Source organism: Dipodomys ordii, unplaced genomic scaffold, assembly GCF_000151885.1.
Source record: "Dipodomys ordii isolate 6190 unplaced genomic scaffold, Dord_2.0 Scaffold27, whole genome shotgun sequence".
Classification (NCBI taxonomy): domain Eukaryota; kingdom Metazoa; phylum Chordata; class Mammalia; order Rodentia; family Heteromyidae; genus Dipodomys; species Dipodomys ordii.
This window is the reverse complement of record NW_012267243.1, coordinates 5,425,874-5,432,782: the sequence shown is the minus strand read 5'-3', so window position 1 is coordinate 5,432,782 and position 6,909 is coordinate 5,425,874. Positions and strand designations below refer to the sequence as shown.

The 6,909-nt window shown below is 45.2% G+C and overlaps 1 protein-coding gene across 1 annotated transcript in view; it reads left to right on the top strand.

Moving 5' to 3' along the window:
- Positions 1-3,743: 3,743 nt before the first annotated feature.
- Positions 3,744-6,909, top strand: part of Cep350 (centrosomal protein 350kDa) — a 141,579-nt gene continuing 138,413 nt past the window's right edge. Inside the window, exon 1 of the mRNA XM_013015515.1 lies at positions 3,744-3,978. The gene's annotated coding sequence lies outside the window, so the exon portion shown is untranslated. The remainder of the gene's footprint in view (positions 3,979-6,909) is intronic.

The window sequence follows — 6,909 nt, the reverse complement described above, 5'->3', positions numbered from 1 at the left end:
AGAGACAAATATTACATTTTGTGTTCACTTTAAATTAAACAAAGGTCAATTAAATTAACCAAATATTAAGTGCTCGGTATACATAAGGTACTAATTCAGTTTATAAGAAATAAAAAGAACTACTGTTTTGATCACCTATTATGCGTGTTAAGAGCCATTGCTATTAAGTCCTTTAGATGTCTTATTTTAATTCTTGCATAACCCTATAACATACATATCACTGCAAATTTGATGGTGGAAATTGAAGCATGAAGAACATGACCAAGTTATATAGTTATTAAGTAGGTTATCCAGACTTTAAACCTAGGCTTGTTTGACTCTAGGGTTCCACTATGGGGACAAAGGATCTTTGTATGTGCAGAACTTTCAATAGTAGAATTTCTCTTATGGTAGGTGCACAGTATCATGAAAAGTAAGGGTGGAAGAGCATCTACAAAGTATGAGCAATCATGGAATTTTTTTCCTGTAGCTTTGGGGCTAGTATTAAAGAATGTGGCAGAAATTCTGAGCCAGTGTAATACGTGTTCCAGGTTAGAAAAATAAAAGCCTAGAGGTAGGTCTGAGCAGATTGTCTGAGATCCACTTGGCTCAAATGTAAAGCTCCTATTATTTCCCTTATAATTTAAGGGAAATTATAATAGTCACTATTTATTTTACTATTTCTATGTTATTGTCAGACTCTTGACAGATGCTACTTCTCAGGTTTAGCAACCCCATGGGGGTAGAAAGCCTTCATTTCCATATGGTATTTAGAAACTTAATAAATGATTGTATAGGAGCAAGCCATACAGAAGAATATATAATATCCATGAGCTTTTGAGCCTCTTCTAAGAAGGATGTTCCGTGATAGTTTTAACAGCAACACAGAGGGCATGAGGAAGAGCTGGCTTTCTAAGATTGAACAAAGGGAAAATTATTTTTGGGAAATGCAGATGCTGATGACTTCTGTTATTTATGTGAAAATGGATATCACCTAATTGGAGATTAAGTTTGTGATCAAGACCCAGTTACAAGCTGGGCACTGGTGGCTCATGCCTGTAACCCTAGCTACTCAGGAGGCTGAAATCTGAGGATAATAGTTTGAAGCCAGCTGGGGGAAGAAAAATCTCTGTGAGACTCTTATCTCCAATTAACCACACAAAAATTGGAAGTGGTGCTGTGTCTCAATGTGTTAGAGAGCTGGCCATGAGCAAAAGAGCTCAGGGATAGTGCCCAGGTTCTGAGTTTAAGCCCTATTACTGACCAAAAAAAATTAGAAGCGTGACATTGATCAAGATGCATTGTACTCATATTTTGTTGAATGGCAACTCCTTTGTACAACTATTTAAAGATAACATATGTAAACCTATTAATCTATCTATCTACCTATCAATAATTAGAAAAGCCACTTGTGGTGTGTGTCTGTAGCCCTGCTTATTTGGGAGGCTAACGTGAATGATCTTTGAGCCCAGGTATTGGACTATATGGAGACCCTGTCTTAGAGAAAAAAAAGTAGGAGGAAAAAAAGATGCCACATTGAACATATATCATTTCCCTAATCTTGGACAGATCTCAGTGCAGATCTCTCCACTGAACTTGCGGTCTTGCTCCTAAGATTAATTACTCTCATCAAATCATGAGCAAATAATTATTTTGCCTTAAAATACTCAAGGCCAAACTCTAGAATATAAACAATGAGTTGCCAGGTGCTGATGACTCACACCTGTAATCCTAGCTACTCAGGAGGCTGAGATCTGGGAATCATGGTTTAAAGCCAGCCTCGAAACTCTTATCTCCAATAAACCACCAGAAAACCAGAAGTGGCACTGTGGCTCAAGCAGTAGAGTGCTAGCCTTGAACTGAAGAGCGCAGGGACAGAGCCCAAGCCCAGACAGGGCTCAAGCCTCACTATGGACCAAAAACATTAAGTTTAAGGTGTCAAATAGGACATTGACGTGTGTGGATTATTTGGGAGATGAGGGAGAGGACAGATCAGCAGAGTACACAGAGATGGACAGCGAACATAGGTTGAGACCAGCAGCTCACACCTTAACAGACGTTTTTCCTATTGACTCCGTTGCTCAGGAGGTACCATGGTGTTAAGACACATGCATTAGATTTAGACTGAAGGAGTCATTAAATCTTAGGTCTCCTTATTGTTGATGGTACAGTATTGGACAAATAACTTAGCTTTTCAGAGCCCATTTCTTCTTTTTTAAAAAAAAGTGAGTAAAGGCTGGCGATGGTGGCTCACACCTGTAATCCTAGCTACTCAGGAGGCTGAGATCTGAGGATCATGGTTCAAAGCCAGCCCGGGCAGGAAAGTCCATGAGACTCTTATCCCCAATTGACCACCAGAAAACCAGAAGTGGTGCTGTGGCTCCAGTGGTAGAGAGCTAGCTTTGAGCTGAAGAGCTGAGGGACAGCGCCCAGGCTCAGAGTTAAAGCCCCATGATCACCACCACCAACAAAAAGTATAATTAATAAGATGATTTCTAAAAATACATGGTGATGTTGGGGAAAACTGTACTTTATCCTTAACGTTGTTTTCCTTGCTATCACCTGTGTGGTTGGGTTAGTCCCATTTCCTCTTCCCTCCTGGAGGCTCCCACAGTACAAGTTGTTGTTATGCGTGCAGGACTTTGGTCGACATCTCCCTAGCTCCCATTCAGGCATAGGAAGAGGAAGCGGTTCCTGCCTTCTGTTTTGATTGATATGCTCGAGTTGATATTTATTTAGTAGCTACAAAGTCCTCGTTACTGTGTTAGGTCCTACTGGGCACTACAAAATGAGAAACTACCTCTGAGTACATAAACTATTGGGAGTCGAGGAGGTGAAGGAAAGTGATGAAGGCGAGCTTTTGTGCGCAGCGAACGCCTAGTGGAAGGCAAGTGGCATTCTTTGCAGCAGGGCTGTCCTTTAAATCGTGACAGATGACAGCTTTCACCATGCGGAGAGACTGGAAAAAAAAAAGAAGACAAAAGACAAAAATCGACCGACCTCTGGGGCTTCTCAAAGCACACGAGTGTCAAAGCCAGCGCTGACAGCGAGGGGACGTCATCTGCGGACCCCTCAGCCAGTAGGCAGAGGGCAGGGTACGCAGGACCGGCCGTGACCCCCGCGAACCAAACTGCCCCAGTGACAGCAAGCTGGCTGCAGCAGCCGCGGGCTGCGATCGCTCCCAGGCCGGCTGGAGCAGGGTTTATCCGGCCCTCCACTGCTGTCGCCTCGCAAACTCTTAGACAGCTGCAGTTTTCAGATTTCATCCCCCCCCCCCCCATCGTCTTTTCTCTCCCAGGGGGTGAAACGCGCCGCCACTAGCGTCCGAGGGAAGGAAAGGGGGTGGTGGTCTCCTCTGCGGATGTACTTGGGCTCCTCCCGAGCTCCGCCAGGCTCAAACTTCGCCACACTCAACATGGCTTCCTGCCACTTCCTTTCTTCTGGGTGGCTCACGCTCACCTTCACGCCACACTCAACATGGCACGAACCCAAGGTCGCATTCCTAAGGAACCGTCTCCGGACAGTTCTCGCGAGGTTTGGCTGAGGGTGTGTGTGGGGGAGCTCCCCCCCCCCCCCGCGCCGCGCCTCCCCGCCCGGATTGCTCCCGCCCTGCCTCGCGCCGCCGCCTCCACCGCTGCCGCCGGCGCCGCTCCTCCTCCGTGTCAGTTGTTGGTCTGTAATGGCGACTGGGCCGGCGCTGCCGAAGTGACTCCCGGGCGGGGGAGTGGGGACGGACCTGCGCCGGAGAGAACTGCAGAGAGCCGCAGCTCGGGGGGGTGGCTTGCTGCGGGGGAGGGGAAGGAAGCTTTTCCGCCTCTCCTTCCTTCCCTGCCGACCAGCGGATCGCGGTAGCCGGTGCGAGGCAGACGCCCGGTGCGTCCCCGGAGCGGGGAGGCCTGGCCGGGCAGCCCTGGGGCCGGTCGGGGCGGCGTCACTGCACCCTCCGCCAGGCCCCGCGGGATGCACCGTGGGCGCCGAGGGCGGAGGCGACATTCTCAGGTGAGCTGCGGCCGGACCCGGCGGAGACTGCGGACGCTCGCGCGGCCTCGGCTGCCTCTGTCCGCGGTCCCCGCTCCCCTCTCCCCGCTCCCCGGTCCCGGGCGGTGGCGAGCGAGGCGGGGCGGGGCCGCCTGGCCTGGCCTGGCGTTTCCCTCGGAACCTGCTTGGGTCCCGGGGCTGTTGGGAGAGGTCATCCTGAGACGTGGGTTTCGGGTCCCTCTCGTAGGTGTCACGGACACCTTTCCTCGCCTGCCCGTGTGTCCCCCGCTCTCTGCCTCGCCCCTCCTCTCCCCTGCCGGTAGGTGAGGTGCCGCTCACCTTCGGTCTCCCGGGGACCGTCCTTTCTTGGTTTGGAGATGTAGCATATTTTGGGAGATTCCCGGGGCTGGTTTCAGTGGATGATCAGTTTTCCTCTTTTCCACGGGGGTAACGTTCTCAAATGCAGTACGGGGAAAACTTTAATCCGCTCCAGTCGGGCAGTTGTTGAATGTAGCCTCCCAGTTGATTCACAGATGATTCGGGGGAGGGGGGGTTTGAGGTTCGCTTTGGAAGTGGTCGCTGTCCCCTCCCCCTTCTTTTAAATGCAGTCCAGTGTGCTCAAATAATGTCACACATACAGACTGGAAGTTTGCCAGATTTAATTTTTCTTTTCAACTAGGAAGTTGCACACAGGTATAGATTTTAATGTGGCTTTGATGGGGTAACAGATTCTTCATTTGGGAAAAAAAAAAAGTAGGTAGTGTAGTCTGTAACCATGAACTCTTAATTGTTTTGATAGTGATCCTGTTTTGAATTTGGAGGAGTCGTTGTAGTTGCCATGTTAACCTTTCTTCCTGGCTTGTATTTTAAGGAGAGTCAGTCTCAGACCTTTTTAACAAACTGAGTTTTGTAGAAGTAACAAATACTACAAGCTACTTCTCCATTGAAAAAACGTCTCAGTTTTACATTGGTTTTAATCAAGGTACTAATAACATGAGATTGTGACTTTGGGGGATTAGTTGTTGGACTCCATGCTTAGACCCATGAACTTACAATAGTTTTGTTATGCTTAACTGACGAACTATTCAGTGTAATAAATTTGAACTGTCACTGATTACATTGAGATACTTTAATGCTTGAGCTAGAATACATTGTATGTGTGGATGTGTATTTTGTCATCTTAAAGTATAATATATATGTTATACCATATGTCGTTTATATGGTATATTGTGATATTTCACATGTGAAATGTGATACATATGATAATATGATATATGTGAAATTATACATGATATATATTTCATATATGTGATATAGCATATATATGAGTGATTTTATTCATATGTGAGAGATTTAAACAATTTTCAAGTATATAGTGTAATGTTATGTAAGAAAGTTAATACTTGGGACAGTCATCTTTCTGTTGTGTTATCAATTTATTATTTATTAGTTATCTTTTTTTTTCTTCTGCTTCTGATTGCCAGTCTTTTACAACCATTTTAAGCTTTCTACCATATTATGGACAGAAAAACGGCAATGAAGTCCTGGTATAAGTACTTTCAATTGCTCAATTGTTATAATTTATAGTGAGAATGCAGCCTGAAATAGTTGACATTGAACGTATTGGTAAATGTGTATCTTGTCTTTATTTTTTTGTATGTATGTACTTCTACATACATTATTTTACTTGGTCTTCATACAATCTTATTTTGCAGTTGTGGAAATTGACATTTGAAACCACTTATTTATATAATAACTAGTGCTCTTAATTCTGCAGATGATCTAGAATTTGTTTTATTTTAGATTAAATATTAGAATAGATAAATTTAGCATTTGCCTTTATTTCAAAATACTAAGGAAATTCTGTTCTTGTTTCTTTTTTCTTTTTCTTTTTGGTCAGTTGTGGGGCTTGAACTCTGGGCCTGGGCACTGTCCCTTAGCTCTTCAGCTCAAGGCTAGTGCTCTATCACTTGAGCCACATCATCACTTCTGATTTTCTGGTGGTTAAATGGAGATGAGAGTCTCATGGACTTTCCTGCCCAGGCTGGCTTTTCAACAGTGATCCTTAGATCTCAGCATCCTGAGTAGCTAGGGTTGCAGGTGTGAGCCACTGGTACCGGGCCCTTGTTTCTTTTACATGCCCCATTTACATCTTATGTTGATAGTTAATTCTTCAAAAGTGTTAGCATTTTTCATAACAGTTTAATTATTAAGAAGGCATGAATTATCTTGTATCATTTTTTTCTTTTAGTTTTTGCTTCTTTTTTCTTTGCCTTTTTTTCTTTTCTTTGTGCCAGTACTGGGTCTTGAACTCAGGTCCCTTAGATTTTTTTTCCACTCAAGCATGTCATGATTAGTTGGATGTAGCTGCCAGGGTTGGCTTTGAAATATGATCCTCAGATCTCAGCCTGAGTAGCTGGAATTACAGGTGTGAGGCATGAGTGCCCAGCTAAACAAGGTTCTTAAATTGTAGTGGGCGGTGGAGGTGGGTGTGGCCCAGTGGTACAGTACTGGCCTAGTATACCTGAGGAGCTAGATTTGATTCCCAGGATTAAAAGAAACGAACAAACTTGTAGTGAATTTATTGTGTTCTTCTTCTTCTTCTTTTTTTTTTTTTGCTCAGTCTTGGGACTTGAACTCTGGGCTTGGGCGCTGTCCTACACTCTTCAGCTCAAGGCAAGCGCCACAGTGCCACTTCTGGTTTGGAGATAAGAGGCTCGTGGATTTTCCTACCCGAGCTGGCTTTGAACCGTCATCATCAGATCTCAGCCTCCTGAGTAGCTGGGATTACACGCATGAGCCATGGGTACTCAGCTGTGAATTTATTTATTTATTTTTTGGGTCCAGTTGTGGGTCCTGAACTCTGGGCTTGGGCGCTGTCCCTCAGCTCTTCAGCTCAAGGCTAGCGCTCTACCACTTGAGCCACAGCGCCACTTCCGGCTTTTTTCTTTT